Source organism: Rhincodon typus, chromosome 3 (genome assembly GCF_021869965.1).
Source record: "Rhincodon typus isolate 14 chromosome 3, sRhiTyp1.1, whole genome shotgun sequence".
Taxonomy (NCBI): Eukaryota; Metazoa; Chordata; class Chondrichthyes; order Orectolobiformes; family Rhincodontidae; genus Rhincodon; species Rhincodon typus.
Window position 1 is genome coordinate 100,365,060 of NC_063334.1, and position 21,167 is coordinate 100,386,226.

General features: G+C 41.0%; 1 protein-coding gene across 3 annotated transcripts in view; it reads right to left on the bottom strand.

The window, feature by feature from the left end:
• The window catches only part of lhfpl2b (LHFPL tetraspan subfamily member 2b), a 168,828-nt gene that overhangs the window by 58,347 nt on the left and 89,314 nt on the right, over positions 1 to 21,167 (bottom strand). Inside the window, exon 2 of one of the 3 annotated variants that reach the window (XM_048620444.1) lies at positions 14,266 to 14,371. The exons of the other annotated variants lie outside the window; for them this stretch is intronic. The gene's annotated coding sequence lies outside the window, so the exon portion shown is untranslated. The remainder of the gene's footprint in view (positions 1 to 14,265; positions 14,372 to 21,167) is intronic. 3 annotated transcript variants of the gene reach the window in all.

Here is a 21,167-nt window from a genome sequence, read left to right on the forward strand (position 1 = left end):
GACCAATAGTGTGTTGGTCTTTTTCTCAAGAGGGATTCAAAGTTTTATTTAGTTGTGAAGAGCCTTGGTCAGACCACTGAACATTAGAAAGGTATACTGACATGGAGAAGGTACAGATTCATCTGAATAGTACCAAGGTTAGATCATAAAGACAGGTTAGACCATAAAACCATAAGATATAGGAGCAGAATTAGGATATTTGGCCCATCGAGTCTGCTCCACCATTTGATCATAACTGCTATGTCCATTTTCTTGCCTTCTCCCCGTAAGCTTTGATCCGCTCACTCATCAAGAACCTATCTACCTCTGTCTTAAATACACTGAATGACTTGGCCTCCACAGCCTTCTCTGGCAATGAGTTCTATGGATTCACCACCCGCTAGATGAAGAAATTCCTCCTCACCTCAGTTCTAAAGGGTCATCCCTTCACTCTGAGTCTATAGCCTCGGGTCCTAGTCTCTCCTACAAGTGGAAACATCTTCACCACATCCACTCTATTCAGATATCTCAGCATTCAGTAAGTTTCAATCAGATCCTGCTCCCCACCCCGCAATCCTTATAAACTCCATCGAGTACAGACCCAGAGTCCTCAACTGCTCCTCATACAACAAGGCCTTCATCCCTAGGATCGTTCTTGTACACCTCCTCTTGGACCCCCTCCAATGCCAGCACATGCTTCCTTAGATACGGGACTCATAATTGCATACAATATTCCAAATGCAGTCTGACTAGAGTCTTATATATCCCCATACATCTTTGCTCTAACATTGCAATTACTTCTTAACTATCAACTAAATGTCAACCTGCATGTCAACCTTAAGGGAATCCTGAAGTAGGACTCCTAAGTCACTTTGTGCTTCAGATTTCTGAAAATTTTCTATGCTTCTATTCTTCCTACTTTCCCACATTGTACTCCACTTCTTTGTCTCCTCTCCCAGCCTCTCTATGTCCTTCTTCAGCTTCTCCACTTCCTCAACATTACCTGCCCCTCCACCTGTCTTTGTGTCATCTGCAAACTTTGCAACAATGTCCTCTGTTCCTTTATTCAGATTGTTAATGTATAATGTGAATAGCTGTGGTCCCAACATGGACCCCTGGGGAATTCCATTGGTCACCGGCTGCCTTTCTGAAAAAGACTCCTTTATCCTCACTCTCTGCCTTCGGCCCGTCATCCTATTCTCTTTCTGTGCCAGTACTTTGCCTCTAACACCACAGGCACTTATCTTATTTAGCAGCCTCCTGTGTGGCGCCTTGTCGAAGGCCTTCTGGAAATCCAAATTGATCATATCCACTGACCCTACACTGTCTTAACTTGCTCATTACCTCCTCAAAGAATTCTAACAGACTTGATATCAACAGGTTATCAAAACTCATCTTATATTCCATTGAGTTTGTAAGTTAGAAGGTGTTCTTATCAAGGTCTGTTTAAAATGGTAAAGGAATTTAATCATGAAGCCACTGAGAAACTAACTTCTCCAGCACAGGAATCCTGACTAAAAAGGTATAATATTGCTAGGCCACGCAGGTGTGAAATTAAAATGTGGTGGAAATTGGTAACACACTCCTACAAAATGGCTGTGGTTCCAGAGTCAGTTGGAGTTTCCAAGATCTAAACTGATCAGGGCACTGGGGGATATGGAACAAAGATGAGTAAAAGGTGTTGATCAGCCAGATTCTAAATGATTGGTACAACATGCTCGAGGGGGTTGATAGGTCTACTCCTATCTCTACAGACAGAATCAGAGCCGCTGAATCAGTCATCTTTACACAACAGACACAATTTCCAATTGTTGCTTTCTGACCAATATTGCCAGTTAAATCAACTCAACTAGATCATTCCACACCACCCACATAGCACTGTTCCTTCTGCCTTCTGTATTTAGGAATGTCGTCTGTCTGTACACGTGCAGCTGAATGAGAGCCCTCGTGTAAATGATTATCCATTTCCACTCCAGCCAGGCAGGGTTCACTCCAGCAGTCACTTTCTCACAACATGCCTGCTGCTCAGTCACAGTAAATACATTCCTTGGACTGCTGACTAGCAGAAAGCAAAACTCTATGTGAGACCATGCATTACTTGCCCGAGTGGTTTTGTCAGCATGCACAGGGCATTTTTATTTCTGTCAACTAAGTGGCCTTGACATGTAATCCATTTATAGGATGCAAAAGACATATGGTTTGCACCTATTTAAACAGTTGACAGCAGCTAAAAACTATGAGAGCTGGACCATTCAGAATGCCAAGTGTTACAGCACAAGGTCAGGTGATCCAGTTCCACTGCCTCCCTGCAGCTCAGAGAACAGAGGTTAGAAACTGTGCTGAGCTCATGAACACACTGGGATTGATTTGGTTAATGGAAATATTCATAGTGATGCTACTCACATCCAAATGTTCCCATCCCAGTTTTTGCTTACAATAAACATCCTCCGTTAATATAGCACAGAGATTCACTCCAGCAGTGAGTAAAATCCACCAACCCAGTGGCCCAGAGGCATGTAGTTTAATGTTCCATAAATGAATCATAGAATCACTACAGCGTGGAAAGAGGCCATTCAACCAAACAAGTCTATACCTACCCTCTGAAGAGCATCCCACCCATACCCAGCACCCACCACCACCCCATCCCTGTAACCCTGCATTTACCATGGCTTATCCACCTAGTGTGCACATCCCTGGACACTATGGGTAATTTAGTATGGCCAATCCATCTAACCCGCACATCTTTGGACTGTGAGAGGAAACCGGAGCACCCGGAGGACACCTACACATACACAGGGAGAATATGCAAACTCCACACAGACAGTCACCTGAGGCTAGAATCAAACCCAGGTCCCTGGTGCTGCAAGGCAACAGTGCTAACTACTGAGCCACTGTGCTGCCCAAAAGCTTCCACTATAATTTGTACAGCACTTCGCGACACAAATTTGAAACAACTTTTAATCAGAGCGGCATGTTGATTAATCTATCACATGCTGATGTTGTTTAACAATTGCCTAATGGGTTATGATTGTATATGATACGGTCAATATAAACTTGCTCATTTTGATCGAAGAAACTACTAACATCCCACAAGGTTAACCCACACCACCGCATATAGCGTCAGCCACAGTACCAGTTCAATGTTAACAACTCTCTCAGCTGTTAAACAACTCAATGTAAATGGAATTTTTGTATCAATTATTATCAACAAAGACGTTTCTGCTGCTGAGTGCATCTAGACCAGTCCTGCTCAGATAATAGGTCAATCATGTTCAATAGGAGATACCAGTCATGGTTAAAGAGGGAGATGTTACTGTCACTGGACTTATCATCCTGACGCCTAAGCTAATGCTCTAGCGACACCCTACTTACCCCACTATTGTGATTATAGGCTCAAATTTCTGTGGGTGCTCTTGCCAGTGGAAGATCAACATAAACCTGAAAGTATGGAGTAAATAGTCTTTGACACCATTGGCCTGAATTGCTTTAGCCTTTGTAGAAAATGCTCATGTTTTGTCCCACTAATTCCATCAGCATGAGAACTGGGCAGATTCTGTATAGGGCACTTAAACTGCTGTCCCAGGATCCTGAGCAGCTGTAAGGTCCAAAATTAGCAAGTATGAGTAAATGTTCTCGGAGGGTTATGAATTTGTGGTTCAAAATCAAGAAACAAAGCTCCATACAATTAATGAGCTGAGCATTTTTGAAATGCCACAGTGTACTGAAACTATGCTGAAGCCTGTGCAAACTTAAATCAGTGTGAGGTTGTGTTGTCAGATGATAATCTGAAACTAGAGTTGTACTGCTTTTGCAGTGATGTACATATTAAAGCTACTTCATGTTCCCATGCAAGTGGCAGTATAACTTTCGACTTAAATATAAGATTTTTGAATTGCAGAGATATACAGAGGTAAACTGGCATGGATGACATTGTGGTGTTACCATTGCACACTTATGCAGTATTGTGCATCAGGACTGTGTAATTCTGCAAAACATGTCTCAGGGCCGTGTAATTTTGCAGGTTGTCTCTCAGGTTATCTTTCAGGATTGTGCTATTGGAATACAAGGCCTTAGCAATAAAGCTTTAAATCTCTTAAAAGCATCAGTTTTCCCAACTATTGTATTGTATTGTGACATGGACAATCTTTTCTTTCTTCTTAGGTAGTCCTTCTTTACTACGGAGTTGAGGTTCTAAAACTGGATCTACAAACACTGCCTCAGGTGGACCTCAGTGGGCAAGTGGTTTTTTGCACCCTTCTCCACCTGGTTGCACTTGGCATCTGCCTAGGCCTCTTGGTGATGGCCTACGGGTACCTTTGAAGATGTCTCTTTTCTAATTCGAATGTTCGTGGGCCTGAGGTTCCCAAAGGTTAGGGGGATATTCCACTTTTTCAGGAAGCCTATGTGATGTCCTCGAAGCATCTCCTCTGTCCTCGTGGCAACCGCTTGCCGTGATGGAGGTCGGAGTAGACAGCTGGTTTGAGGAGTCTTGTATCAGGCATGTGGACAATAAGACCCAGCCACCCAGTGACTCAATGCTAAGAATGTTGGCCTGAGCGAAAATACTGATATTGGAGTGACTATCCTGCTACTAGATTTTCAGGATTTTGCAGCAGCATCTTTGGTGATATCTCTCAAGACGTTTGGGACAACATTGCTTTAGCAAACGACAACGGATGACATGAAGCCTTATCTCCTTATTGAAGTAGATGGAATAAGGTTGTCAGGACTCTGCTTGTTTATTCCTATAATATCTGAACCACTCTAGTGAAAGTGGCTGAGGATTCCTAACAGAACCTATTCCTGTCAGCCTTCACAATATGCTTTTATTTTACATTTACTTATGCCTCAAATTTGCGTTTGAAATACTTTGCGATTTACTGTCATAACTTCAGCGTAATCTGCAGGAAGCACAGAGATGACTAGAAACAAGCCTTTATGTCATTTCTCCAAGATTTCTGCTGAAGTTATGGTGGATAATCAGGAGAGGTTCACGGAAATTCTCAGCCCTGCAGTTCATATTTCAAATATTGCTCTCTTAAATTCTTCAAGCTACCCAATGAAATTTGTAAGTGTCTTGGAAGGCAGTAATGCTTGATAGTGATATCTATGCTACACATGATGCCAATCCACAAATGCAAACTGCCAGCCAGACTACAGCAAAAGATCCTCTTGCTGATTTTCCCAGACCTTGCTCAAAAATGGCAGAAATGCTTTAAGTGACTGAGATTAAAGATCAGTCAAATCTTACACGACAGAGTAAATGTATATCGTACCTGTTTGATTGCTTTGTTGTTCTTTCTCCCATGGCACTATGTTTTTTTTTCTTTTTCCAGTTCCTTTTTACAGTCACTATTCAATATGCTTACACCACTCTTTCAGGCAGTGCATTCCAGATAGTAGCAAAGACATTTGTATAATTTTAAGTTTAAGTTGGCTATGCTGGTGGAAGACAGACATAACATAGAGAACCTTGTCGTAAAATCACCATGAGAGGATTAAACAACACTTTATTTTATCAGTAGTTTCATGTAACCAACACACATACAGCAATAAGTTAGTTTGCTGCTAAAAAGCTACGTTAAGTCACTTATAGTTTCTGGAAATTTCCCAGCTTGTTTCATTACTCTGTACTAGAGCCATTTGATATAAATCAATACTCTTGCAATTAATTGTGTGTCTAAAGGAAAAAAAACACTTTAGTGACTAGATGCTTGTCTATGGGAACATGAGAGCAGAAAATTCTCTTCTCATGAGCTTAGTGCTGCAGAATGACAGACTATGGGCATGAGCCATTGTAAAGTAGAACTCTTGGCATTCTGCAACTTGGCGAAGCATATTTGATTGGTCAGGCCTTGAAAGAAAATGTTAGGAGAGGAAAGCAGTTTTAAAAAATCTTGCTATAAAACTCTCCAGCACACAGAACATTAACTTTCTGAAAAAGCTGAAGGCATTGGCAAAAATGCACTTGCCAATTAACTTTTCATTATCAAAGTGCTTTAATTGAAAGATGACCAGGTGATTGAGAAGGTTGGATATACAAGGGGTGGAGGGCTGTGTGATCTAATAGAAATATTTGTAGGTTTAAGTGTTCGGAAAATGTTGCATTTTGATATTAGCTGACTATGGAAGCAAGGTCTCTGACTACGAGTGACTCCTCACCACTGTCTTTGTTTGTAGGTTATGATCTTGTTGGGACAGTTCTCCAGTTTGTGATTACGCAAACCTTGATAATGAATGCTACTGGTTCTGTCGGGATACACCACAGCAGAGACTGATCGTACTCTGTCTCTATGTCCACTCACTGATACAGTCAGCTGGGGTTTTATAAATTGAGTCCACAAACAGGAACACTGGTTCAATTCCCCTCTCTGATCCAGAGGTCATGAAGGTGCATGTATTCATCCTGGCTAAAATCTATTAAATCACAGCAGGCTGGGGATCAAGTCTGGACTCTTTCCATTCTCTGTAGCTCAGAGAACATGAGTCTGAAATCACTGCTGGAATTATGACGGAGGGGTCTTTGTTTCAGTCCTTGGAACATGACATAGACCCTGCCCTAAACTGATGAGGTGCAGGTGTACAAATTTTCAGAGCGGACAATTATCAGTGCACACAGCCATTTTGGGCTTCGAGGGTCCTGCTCCAATAGCAGATTGGATGCCAAGGAAGGAGGGCAACATGAGGAGTGCTCTGTGTCCTTGTTTACAATAATGTAAAACTAACTGGGAGATGCATGCTGCTCAAGGCAGCTGGGAATCCTGCATCACATCAATACAGCTGCTCACTGCTATCTCTGTAAAACATCTAGAACACATCAAATGTTGACATAAATATTGTAGAAAGTGCTGAACAAACTCAGTGGGTCTGGCAGCATCTGTGGAGAGAGAAACAGTTAACATTGAGGGCGCATGCTGACTCAGTGGTTAGCACTATTGCCTCATAGTGCCAGGAGCTGGGTTTCGATTCCAACCTTGGGTGACTGTCTCTGTGGATTTTGCACATTCTGCCTGTGTCTGCATGGTTATCTGCCAGGTGCTCCGGTTTCCTCCCACAGTTCAAAGATGTGTACGTTAGGTGGATTGGCCATGGAAAATGAGGGGTTACAAGGATAGGGGTGGGTCTGGGTGGGATGCTCTTCGGAGGATTGGTGTGAGCACAATGGGCTGAATGGCCTGCTTCCACACCGTAGGAATTCTATGAGTACAATATGATTTTTCCTCAAACCTGAAAGGGGTTGGAAAGTGCAAGTTTTTATACTTTTGACAGAGGCAGAGGGGCAGCAAGGGAAACAGATGATGTGGAGGCCCACTGCAGAAGACAAAGAGGATGCTAATTGGGGTGAAATGGGAATAGGGATGTAAAATAGGTGTAAATGAAGGTGTGGAAAGGAGAAAATGGGTGCTCTTGGCTGAGAGCAAGTGACCAAGACACAAACAAGACAAGCTGGGCTAACCGGCCAATGGAATCCTGGCCTTAGCTCTGTTTCTCTCTCCACTGATGCTGTCCGACCTACTGGGTATTTTACTCATTTTCCGTCTTTGCTTATGAGATCTCTATCCTCACTTTAAAATATTCAAAGCTGCCTTTGTCCTCTGATCTGCCTGAACTGGTTTAGCGTTGACTCCACTCCAGTAACTTACTGTTCCTCAGTACAAACTGATGTCCGACAAAGTTGATTTTGCACAATGCGGTGCACTGGTGCTTTCATCCAAGCCTCTGTTGGTATTTACTGCTTGTCCCTAACAGCGGAATAAGACCCTTCTGCATGACTTGTTGCTCAGTTGTTTACATCAGACATAAAAAATGTGGCTGTAAAGCTTCTGCGTCAACTACATTCCCATTGAGACAAACAATTCAATCATTGAAACATAAATCAAGTTGTTTCACCAAACCTTATACAACACAATTCAGATATCACGATATCAGCATTGGGGTACAAGTAACAGTGCAGAATAAGTTATATTTAATTCAGAAAAAAATTAATATTTATTTCACATGCTTTTTAAAAGAAATATTGTTTTTGAAATCCTGATTCTCAGGTTAGCACAGGATCAGGAGGGGCAAAAGGTAGAGGGAAAGACACAGAACTAAGAATACAAAATGGGATATAAAGTATTGTTTAGTGTTGTGGAATTTTGTAATAGAGACAGAGGTAGTAAAAATGACAGATAGCTGTGCTTTAAAGCAGTTTGTCAAATATTAAGCGTTCTGGGATTGCTAAACACAATCTAATTAATACTTACAAGATGCTTCATGCCTTTCTACAAGTAAATGTAATTTAACATAACACTGTATGTTTACTGGAAGGACACAAAAACGTTGTCACACTGATTTGAAAGTCCTAGAAAGAAAGGTAATTCTGGTGACATGAGAATTCTCTGAAACAATTTTAAAAGGGAAAAGGAATTAATCTCACAATCACACACACATTACAGGGTGGAATTTCCACTTTCGGGGCAATCAGTTCACTGTGCCCAAAATGCTCCTCAAATTGGATTCTGTCCAAATGAATTTGCATAACCAAAAATTTAAGATTCTTCCTGAACCAGCACAATCAGGCAGTGTAATAGAACATAACCATGTCTATTTTTGCTTCCATAAAACATGTTGCTTGATGCATTGATCCAGCTGAAAATGGGCGTATTCGCCAAAAGTGTGTATTCTTAAATGAGATTTCCAATCCTTCATCTTGGAGCAATCAAATTTTAAAATCACTCAAAATGGCTTTAAGCAAAACTATCTGGGGCCGTTTAATAGATTCACTGGCAAACATTAGTCAAAAAATTAATTATTCATGGATTTTCATTTATTAGTTCATGGGATGTGGGTTTCGCTGGCTGGGTCAGCATCTGTTACCCATGCCAGGGCAGTCCATGTGTTATAGGGTCTTCAATGACACTGTTAGGGAGGGAGTTTCAGGACTTTGACCCAGAGACACTGAAGGAATGGTAACGCAGGATGATGAGTGGCTCAGAGGGAAACTTACAGGTGGTGTTGCCCCCATGTATCTTCTGCTCTATTCCTTCTAGGGGAGAGGTCACAGATTTCGAAAGTGCTGTCAAAGAAGCCTTAGCGAGTTACTACAATTCATTGTATAGACGATACACACCACTGAAACTGTGTGTCATTTGCAAAGTGAGTGAACTTTGAAGGTAGTGGTTGTGGAGACAATCAGTGGCTGTTTTGTCCCGGACGGTGCCAAGCTTCTTGAGTGTTGTCAGAGCTGTACTCATCCAGGCAAGTGGGGAGTATTCCATCACACTCCTGACTTACGCCTTGTAGATGGTGGACAAGCTCTGGGGAGTTAGAAGGAGTGTTACTCACCACACTATTCCTAGCCTCTAACCTGCTCTTGAAGCCACAATATTCATGTGGCTATTCCAGTTCAGTCTTTGGTCAATGGTAACTCCCCTGAAATTGATAGTAGAGAATTCAGTGCTGGTAACACAATTGAATATCAAGGGACAGTGGTTAGATTCTCTCTTCTTGGAGATGGCTATTGCCTGGTATTTCTGTGGTACAAATATTATTGTCTCTTGTCAGCCCAAGCTGGTTATTGTACAGGTCTTATTGTATTTCGACATGGACTGCTTTAGTATCTGAAATGTCTCAAATGGTGCTGAATATTGTGTAATCATCAGTGAATGGAGGTAGGTCTCGATAAAGCAGCTGAAGATAGTTGGGCCTAGGACATTACCCTGAGGAACTCTTGCAGAGATATCCTGAAGCTGAGATGACAGACATCCAACAACCACAACCATCCTTCTTTGTGCCATGTATGACTCCAACCATTGGAATCTTTCCCCCTAATTGTCATCAATGCCAGTTTTGCTGGAGCTCCTCAATGCCGTGCTTAGTCAAACTTCTGCCTCGAGGTCAAAAGCAGTCACTATCACGTCACCTACGGAATTCATCTCTTTCATCCATGTTTGAATCAAGGCTGTAATACAGCCAGGAGCCAAACGGTCCTGGCAGAACCTAAACTGAGCATCAGCAAGCGCAGTTGATGACGCCTTCCATTGCAACTGGTGAGCAAATGTTTGAGCAATTTTTTATAATATGCCCACCAGTGCCTGGTCACCTAAGAAACTGAAAAGCCTGCACAGTTAGTAAAATAACCCACGTTGCAACCAGGAGCCAGGGCGAATTTTTTGGCTGGAGCTAGAACGAAGAAAATTAAATCATGAACCAATATAAAGGTCACGCTAGACATACAGCAGTGTTTGGAACTGATACTTAAAATCCCCAGTTTTGCACTGGTTTGGCCATTTCAATCCAGATAGCACTAATATAATCAGCATTAAGAAACAGAAAGTTTACGTCCAAGGAGTTAACAAACATTGTTTGATTGAAGCAATTCAAGTACAGTGTTAAATGTAAATAACTGTAACATTTAAACTTTATTTGTGAAAATGCATTAAAAGTTTCACTTTTTTAAAGTACAGAACAAAGCTCACGAAATGGTTCATTGGCAAATATGTGGACTCGAGCTGTACAAATGAGGGAAGGTTTCATTTCTGCGGTTAAAGATGGGAGTAGCTGGACCACACAGACCATTGTCTAATCCATTTCATTCAGCACCATCTCCCTATTAGCTCTGATGCTAAAGGTTTATCGCTTTTGTTTGCTTCCTGCAATGTGCACAGATGCCACCAAGCGATCTGCTCTTTCAAAGTGTACTGCTAATTGCAGCTACACGCTCACCTTCACTTCTATGTGATACACGTCGATTCCATGCCCTCTCTCCATTTTCAGGTATTAAACAAAAATGATTAAACAGCAAGAGCTTTCCTGATATCTCAAGCCTTAACAGAACATGATTGCATGCAGTTCTGGTCGCTGCGTTATAGGAAGGATGTGATTGCACTGGAAGGGGTGCAGAGAAGACTCACCAGAACGTTGCATGGCATGGAAAATTTAAGTAATGGGGAAAGGTTGGATAGGCCTGGGTTGCTTTCATTGGAGCAGAGAATACTGAGAGATGATCTGATCGAGGAGCCGCTGTTCCCCTTAGTTGAAAAAAACAAAAATAGAAATTGCTGGTAAAGCTCAGTAGGTCTGGCAGCATCTGCTCTGAGGAACAGCCACTCGACCCGAAATGTTAACTCTGATTTCTCTCCACAGATGCCGCCAGACCAGCAGAGCTTTTCCAACAATTTCTATTTTTGTTTCTGATTTACAGCACCCTGAGTTGAAGGGTCAGTCACAAGGGGCACAGGTTCAAGGTGTGGGGCAGGAGGTTTAGGAGGGATGTAAGGAAAAATGTTTTGATCCAGAAGGTGGTGATGGTCTGGAATGTGCTGCCTGTGAGGGTGGTAGAGACAAATTTCCTCACATCCTTTAAAAAGTACCTGGATGAGCACTTGGCACCTTATAACATTCAAGGTTGAAGGTTAGGGGTCTCTCATGTGTCAGTGCAGACTCAATGGGCCGAAGAGCCTCCTCTGCACTATATAATTCTATGGCCTAAAGACAAAAAAAAAGCTTCAGTCGCTACATCTCACTTCCAGGCTGCCTTTCTCCCAAGTCTTGTTGAAAAGGAGCACCTGAACCCATTTGTTTCCTGTGGGGGACGAAACCATGAGGACCACACTGTAGAACAATACATACAGGTGCATCCTAACAACTACTGAACAGAGAGGGGAAGTGGTGAATTCCCTTCACCCATGCTGGTCAGTTTATTCCATTAACAATTGGGGGATTTTTAAATCTTCCTTTATAGTTCCACCATTTTATGCTCAATTTCAGGTTTTCGTCATTGACAGCATGTTCTTTTACTTCTTTTCTTAAACTAAATGCTAATATTGTTTGACTTTTCTAAATAAGAGTTTAATTTTCTGTTCATGATTTCCCTAGTTCTACCCTTCAATCTTTACATTCTTTTCCCATGATCTGGAAGCCTAAGATCAGCTTAACAACACAGAGGCTATTGTCATCTCACAACAGCTGCTGTTGTCCTCCCCACTACGAAGTATTTATTGTGTTTCAGGTTTTAAAGTCCACAGTTACTCTATTACAAAGAGTAGACACCTGCCAAGTATCGAATTAGCATTTCAGTGTATTGCATTTAATTTAATTTGAAAGCAATTTTTAAAAATGTAATCTAAATGAGTTAAAAGTATTGCAGATGTTTCAATACACTGGCAGACAGGAGCACATTAACTACTTCGCCTGTGAATATCTTTTAGTTCATAGTTTCCATTTGGTGGATCTCAAAGAAAATTAGAACATGGAAACACTGCATGTTGTAGTGTTTGAGTACATTTTATGTGTGAGGCATTTTCTTCCTGGAAATTCCTGTTCAAACAACTTTCTGTATATTTTCTGTTCTCCTGTCTGCCAATGCATTGAAACATTTGCAACACTTCTAACTCGTTGAGATTTTATTTATTTTGAAAATTGCTTTCGTATTAATCTCAATGCAATGAACTAAAGTGCTAATTCAATACTTAGTAGGCGTCTATCCTGTGTAATAGAGTAAACGTGGACTTTAAAACCTGTAACACAATAAATGCGTACGTCCTCCTAATGCAGATACAACTTTTTATAACCAAAACATTAGGGATTTCAGCTTTAAACCCTGAATATATTAGGGATAGTTTCCTTAAATGCTATGATGCTGACATTCAATCTGAGCAAACAAATCAATCCATGTTACACTGCAGAAAGAGCTCTCCTTCGCTTATTAACTTGTGTTTATGTGGCATTTGAAATAAGACAGCAGACAGTATGTGACACAGTGCATTATAATTTAGCCATGCTGTCATGTGCTAACAGTGCTGTGTGACCACAATTCACTTCTCAGTCTTTCGGTCCCAATTTTGCTGCTGAGTGGCAGTTCAGACACAAATGAAATTCAGGGGCAAAAGCAAAATTTTGCAGATGCTAGAAATCGCAAATAAAAACAGAAAGTACTGGAGGATGTCAGCAGATCTGACAGCATCTCGGGCGAGAGATAGCGTTAACAGTGCAAGTGAAAAATCATTTTGGATTTGAAACTCTGTTTCTCCCTCTGTTGACAATGCTGAGTTTCTCCAGCACGTTCTCTTTTTGTTTGAGAAATTCAGTGGTCTTTCGCCTCAAGTCTATCCCATACAAAATGGAGCTAATGGAGAAGCAAATGGTGGCGACAGAAAGTCATGACTTGGTGCACAATTGCGTATAAACATTACTTCAGTGTTATCTTAACAGTTATTTGGAGATACTTGTGATGTTGCTTATTTCTTGCTGTTTGTTTATGCTTAAAAATGTGAGACAGAAGCATGGTAATGTGTACTAAGTTGACACCTGTCCGCCAGGGAAAGAAGATAGGAGAAAAGAAAGGGAATAAAATATTTATAATGACCTAGAATATCCTAAAACAATTCACAGCCTAGATGATGTATTTGAGTCTCTGGAGTGAGACATAAAACCTTCTGACTCAAGAAGTGCAAGTGTCTATAGTGTCTGTGTCCAGGGATGGGCAGGCTGGGTGGATTATCCATGGGAAACGCAGGGCTACAGGGATAGGGTAGGTGGATTATCCATGGGAAATGCAGGGCTACAGGGATAGGGTAGGTGGATTAGCCATGGTAAATGCAGGGTTACAGGGATAGGGTAGATGGATTAGCCATGGGAAATGCAGAATTATAGGGATAGAGTAGGTGGATTATCCATGGGAAATGCAGAGTTACAGGGATAGGGTAGGTGGATTAGCCATGGGAAATGCAGGGTTACAGGGATAGGGTAGGTGGATTAGCCATGGGAAATGCAGGGTTACAGGGATAGGGTAGATGGATTAGCCATGGGAAATGCAGGGCTACAGGGATAGGGTAGGTGGATTAGCCATGGGAAATGAAGTGTTACAGGAATAGGGTAGGGGGGTGGATCTGAGTGGGATGTCAGAGTGGAGTCGGTGTGCTGAAGGGCCTGCTTCCAAACTGTAGGGATTCTAAGTACCGTCATTGAATTACAACTGAGGCCACAACTACACTGGTGGGAGACAGCGAATAAGTTCTCCATGTTCATTTCTTGGTGCAAGTGTCAGAAACAGTTCAGAAAGGAGTGCAGAAAATTCAATAATATTGTCTGCCACTGACATAGCCCCCTAGTATCTGAAGTCCTATGTGCTGTAGAGATTTGCTGTCCTGATTTTGCAACACTCAAAAAGGGCTAAATCCTGAAAAATCTGAGGCAAGTCACCCATCAAGCATGGCCTATGAAGAACTAGATCGGGGAAAAGGCAGGGCTGGGGGGTTTTCAGGGTAAGATTCAATCTTCAGGACAGAGGACTGGCGCTCCTACCTTGTGTAGACAACTTGACTCTAGACAGCGGTTCGTTATTGTTGATCCCTGCTCTCAGGGCAGCTGGATATGGACAATAAATGTAGACTTGTAGCGTTGCCTACATCTGAAGAGAACAATGGCAATTCAATACAGCAACCCATTCAGAGGATGGTATCTCTGACTGCAAAACTCACGCAGCAGGTAGCCACAACCAGGGGTTCAGCTAGGAACATAAAATTTGTGCAATCCTCGCTTTGACCCCAGTCATTGACTTTGCAAATTGACTGTCCATCCATCTCATTCGTAAACCAGTAGACAAGACGGCAAGGAATAAATAACTTTGGAAACCACCTGCCCCATAACCAGCACAAAAATACCAAATCACTAACATAGACATCTCAATATGCATTTCTTCTCTACCATCTGCTCCTACATTAGCCTCGGTTGCCTCAACGATAGGCTATTTGGTGTGGGCACAAATAATCTGAATAGGTTATTACTCAAAATTGATGAATAGGAAAGTAATAGAAACAGACACAAAACAGATAATTTTTTGGTTTGACAACATTGACAAATGGTATGCCACAGAAATAAATGTTGGGACCTCAACAATTTATATCAATGACTTGGATAAAGGGACCAAATATATGTTGCTAAATTTGCTGACAATACACAAATAGATAGGACAGTAAGTTCTGAAAAGGACATAAGGATGGATTAAGTGAATGTGCAAAAATGTGGCAAATAAAGTACCTTATGGGAAAAGTGAACTTGTCTACCTTAGCAGCAAGAACAGCAAGCAATTTATTACTTAAATGGAGCGAGATTTCAGATCTCCAAGTTACAGAGGCATTTGGGTCTCCTGGTATATGAATCACAATTGGTTATGCAAGTGATAGCCATAAATGAGGCTAGTTATGATTTCTATTGAGAAATGCCAGCTTATAATTTGAAAGAAATCTACTGCTGACTTTATTACACGTAACACTGACATTTCACCTGACAATTTGTGGAGATGGAGTTTCAAAACTCTTCGTTCTTCGATGGCAAATGTAAATAAATGGTATTCATTATTACAGTCTACACAGCTTATAGCAGGCACAAAGCTGTTTGTCTAATTCTCAGTGATTCCATGTTGGAGAGTTAAACATCATAGATCAAACCAATGGCCCTGATACCCTTCCGTAGATTTCAAGTGTATTCAATGTTACAAAGCTGAAATAAATCCAAGTATGTTAAAGGTTGCAGCAGGTGACAGGTGCTAGAGGCTGACTATTAAATGATACTTGAAACTTGCTGTAAATTTTGAACAATTTTTTTTTTTACGAAGGTGATAGCAGTTCAGGAATTTTGAGTAGGTCCAGCTCACATTCAAGGGCCAAGCCCTACACAGTAGGGAAATATTGTGTGGACAATAATTTCAAGTCAAGTCTCATAACGATATTGACTTAGACAAAGTTTTCCACCTGTGTACCTGAATTTACCCCCTTGTCCTTTACTCACTTACCTGGGTAATACATTAGCATTCGCTATCTGGCATTTTTTCAGCATTGTCTGTGTTTGTCTCAGATTTCCAGCATTTACCAGTCGTATTTTACTTTTACTTGAGTGTCAAAGAGCCGGTACTGGCTGTTCTGGTGTGATAATGGAATTTTTATTGTACGGACACAGTTTATGATCCAAGGGAGCAAAGATTGAAAGACATTAGCTTGCTTTGGTTTAGAAGAATCGAGAGTTGATTTTTTTTTGCTTTGGAAAAACCCATCGATTGGAAAGCTTTTGAGGCTTTTGTCTGGAGTTAGATGTAAAACTGGAGGGGGTGCAAAGGAGGTTCACTAGGTTGATTCCGGAGTTGAGGGGGTTGGCTTATGAGGAAAGACTGAGTAGATTGGGATTATATTCATTGGAATTCAGAAGATTGAGGGGGGATCTTATAGAAACATATAAAATTATGAAGGGAATAGATAAGATAGAAGTAGAGAGGATGTTTCCACTGGCAGGTGAAGCTAGGACAAGAGGGCATAGCCTCAAGATTAGAGGGAGCAGATTTAGGACTGAACTGAGAAGGAATTTCTTCACCCAGAGGGTTGTTAATCCATGGAATTCCTTGCCCAGTGAAGTAGTTGACGCTACTTCAGTAAATGTTTTTAAAAAAAAGGTAGTTTTTTTTAACAATAAAGGAATTAAGGGATATGGTGAGAACGCGGGTAAGTGGATCTGAGTCCAGGAAAGGATCAGCCATGATCTTATTGAATGGTGGAGCAGGCTCGGAGGGCCAGACGGCCTACTCCTGCTCCTAGTTCTTATGTTCTTATGTTTCCTGGAGAAAGTAGTTGGTTCAGAACTATTGGAAAATATGTTACCTCAAGGTAAGGGTTTAGTTTGAAAATTCCAGACCAGAAGCAATTGGTTAGAACCTCAGATGGGTTGTTTGAAGCTGAGAAAGCCTAAACTCAGTTATGTGAATAATCAAGGGCAAGGCTATCAAACATTCAAGACATGGAAATTAAAAGAAACAGTTAAGTCAAGCCTAGAGATGTGATAGAGAGGGAACTCTCTGGTATTTCAGTACTGTAAAGGGATTGTTTTGGGATGGATGGGATTTTGTTTTGCCATGTGTTTCAAAATCTTTCCAACTGTGCTTTACGAAAACAACTTGGTTTCTTTTATTCTGTTTTCATATTATAATTAAATCTGTAGTACTGCATTATTTATTTCAGTGACAGATCACCAGGTTTTAAAAAAAAATCTTTCAAGCCAGATTTCAGCCTGGGATCTGACTTCTACAGCAAGAACATCAGCTGGGGTCAGAACATTATTCATACTTTGTAGATCAGTTGGGAGTGCCTTATGCTGCATGTTGCAGGTCAGGTAGTGAGGTCAGGATTGAGCAATTTTGACCACAGTGAAGAACGTGAGTTCAGAAAAGCATATACGTAGAATGAGAGTTGTTACTTGACAAAGCTTGATGCTGCAGTCAATTTTAATTTGAAGGGCAATGTGTTGACTACTAAAGATAGGGTGCAAATCAGTGGCATTACAGTATTAAACCTTGTCAAAAAGCCACCAATGTTTTGAAGTTTATAAAAAGTTCTCCACTTATGAAACATAAATGGTATTCTTCATTAAACTAGCAGGGAAAATGAATCAATTATTATAATCATATTTAATGTGCTACGGTACATTTGATTAATTTTCTGAACATAGGAATTAAGATTTTTCTGCATCTGGCCAGTCCTAAAGTTTACCAAAAATCCTACTTTCAGCTCTCATAGGCCTAAACTTTACTTCACCATAAAACTATTCAGCTCTCTTTTGAATCGACTGATGTTGTCCACCCCACAAACTTCCTAGCCCATGGTTTCACAAACCTCTGTGTAAAGGCATCAAAACCAAACTGATAAGTTTTTTTGAGTCTTTAGCTAATTACTTGAAAAAAAATTAAGATTTTTACAGAACGTGTAACATCCTTTAGATTAATAAGGAAAAACAGAAAAATGATGGAGCACAATGTGTATTAATGAATTACAGTAATGAAGAGCAAACTTTTGCCACACAAACGGTGAAAGAAATAATCACAAAATTGAAGCCATAAAAAAGGCACGCACTAAGTACAGAGAGACAAGAAGAGGATGAATAAAGAGAATACAAAAGAGTTAAGAAAGAGGCCAACTAAACAATCCAGAAAACCAAGAAAAACTGCAAAATTAAAATATAATGGAATCTAAGAAGAACGTATTTTAGACACAGGAACAAAATTCAGGATAGAAACAGGGCCACTAGGGATACACATAATAAGCTCACATATAATGATTTCAGAAAAATTAAATAACATATTTGCCTCAGTATTTAGGCAGGAAAACTAACCTGAAGGACAAGATATTAAGAAAACATAAAGCATTTATGATAGAAATTGTGATACAGGTAAACTTGAAGAGTAAATCAAACCCTTGGTTTTTGTCTGGTTATAGTAAAAGAAGTTAGGGAAATGATAGTAGATGCATTTTAGAGATCCAATTATAGCCTTCAATAAATGGTTGAAGGACAGGATAATTCCAGGGATTTGTAGGAAGTGTGGAGGAGTGGGTCGAACTGGATTGATCAACTGAAAGAGGTGGTGCAGCTAAGTAGTCTAATAACCCCTTCTTTGATCTGCTGTTTGACGATCATGATGAATGGGTTGCTGAGTCTTCCTCCCATTTTCACAGCTCCACTTACTCCCTCCCAATCCCTTTCCGCATAGTTTCCACGGACAGACCTGATCGACTTACCTTGGCCCACCTCCTTGAGTGACTGACACAGACAGTCCCGGATGAGAAATGCCTAGACCCCTAGCTGATGTCTGTATATATTTCCCTGACCACAGTAGCCTGACCTTGAAGCATCAGTGCTGTCAAACCACAGGATTGATCGTCACCTACTCCCTGGAGGTCCGGAGAGGCCCGGAGCCCCAAATCGAGAAACATAATCAGCAGAAAGCTGACAGTAGCCTATCCCTGGGACTGGTATAAGAGGCTGCCCTACATGTACAGTGCCAGGACCTCCTGACTGGCTGCCTTCATGGAGGTGAGGACTTTTGGTGGATGCCTTTGGTGAGGACCACTCCCCTCACACTGAGAAACACGGCTGCCAGCTTGCTGCACATGCAATGTGTTTGCCACGTAAACTGCTGGCACGCAGTGCAGGCGTGAGATTGCTGTAGCACATTGCCATTTAGTAATATCTGCACACCCCAGGCTAAAGGCTGTGCACCAGCTATGCACGCTATTTGTGATGGCACTGATAGGCACATCAAGGCAAGGCATGGATTCTGTGAGTATGCAGCTAGGTGTTGAGTGAACAAGCACCAAGAGGGCAAGTGAGCCACTCCCTGAGATGTAGCCTGATCCAAGCTATGAGCTGGGTGCCTGTCCCTGTGAGCCATGTCCTTGCAGCAGTTTCTCACTGCTAGTTGCTCCTGCAACGCAGGTCTGCGCCTCCTAAGAGGGCTGTCAGCGGATCAGAGAGATGCCACAATGGCTGTGACAAGGGTTAACAATACTGATGGACCAGGGCTGGGTGCGGCTGGTACCTGTAGATTGTGCTCTCAGATGGAGACTCCTTGGAGCCAGTGGGGAGGTAAATTCACCAGATATCCCCCTCGCCTCTGACATTCATGTTGAGAATTCTTGACGTCTCTTTACTCGGCATGTTCGTTAAGAGAGAAATATGAATGTTAATCAGGCAATTAATAAGATGTTTAGCAAGTGATAATCCCCGTTAATTGGCCACTGCCTAGTCAGAAACTCATCTCACGATACATGAAAAGTACAAAAGATGGAGCAGGATGCTTCCAATATCAAGACAGGTCTGGTGGAACTTCTTGTCCAATTCTGCCAAAAATCCTGCGATTGCCCGAGTCAATCCTATAAGACTCCTTGCACTGTAACTACATCTGTCCTCCCATCAGTGATGGCACTGTAGCACCTCAGTAATGTATCCATCAGATCCTGTCCATATTGTGACGAAATCACATAATATGGAATTTCTCTGCTCCCAAATGGTTCTAATTTTTAACCTAATATTCTAGAAAATATGGGCAGAACATAGGACTTTAGAATGGGATATGAATTACATATGCATGCCCTGATGCTTATCATTTGTTGCCTTCATACTTTTATTGCTTGAAGACTGTACTTTCTTTTCACTGCCCATGTTGCAACACCATGGGTATTTGGCTAGTAAAGTTCATTCATTCCAAGGAACAGGCACATAAACCTTCAACTAGAACAAGCATGTTATTCTATTGCAAATGGAAAATATGAGCATAGGGTCCTTACAAAGAGCAGTGATGTATAATATTTACCAGGCAACAGGCACGTACTTACTCATGGAAATACATAACCATTCTGCAAACTGAGTTGAATTGTTAGAGTCTGAACCGTCAGTAGATTATTAATTCTCAGAGATCACCACCCACTTAGCAGAAATATCACATCTAAAACCTGGTTTATGTTAAGCTTCCCCAGATGTAACAAAAGGACCACCAAAGACCAGTGGACGGTGGTCTGTTTATGCCAGGAAGTTCAAATGTCTTTCTATCTCTGATGGTGTACCTAACACTCATTTGACAGATGAGTAATTGGAACTTTTATAGAAAGCTCCATCTTAAGACCAACGATAGAGTTGGGAGCTTATGACAGGAAATGTTAATATCAAATCAACTGTGAGATAGAAATTACAGTTTTTTTTTTGAAAATGCATGTATGAGCTCATAAACCTTTTCCTTATGTTCCAGATGTAGTGAAGTCTTTCTTTGTAACCTACATTTAGAATGACCCTTTTCACACGACTACAGTGCAGCTGAAAAATAAGAACTGCACTTTTTATTCTAATTCATATTTTAATACCATCATTCCTCATAAAACAATATATGAAAAATTGTTGTAACAATCTAACTTGCAATGGTTTACAAGTTTCTTTGTGTTCAGGCACTCTGTAAGGTAGATAATTGCTGTCATTTTCTGAGTGGAGAAAGGTCACTGTATGAATCAAAGGATTAGAATGTCAAATAGAATACTGCTTTGTTGAAGTGGTTGAAAACAACTTGCATTTATATAATGCCTTCCATGACCCCAGGACATGTCAAATCATTTCATGGTCAATTAAGTACTTTCTTGAAATCTAGTCACTTTTGCAGTATCAAAGGCCAGGCACCCACTTAATGTTCACAAAACCTTCAATATTTTTCAGAAATGCTTTTATTGGTATGTTCTGTCAGCTATCTTGAAACCATATAACCTGTTCTTCTTAAAATACTTACTAATCCTTCAAGATTTCTTTCACACACTAGCAAAAGTCATGGACCTGGATCTTGCCATAGTAATGACCAGATTAAAATTGTTAGCCTCATTATGCCATTCAAACTGACAGCAAACTCT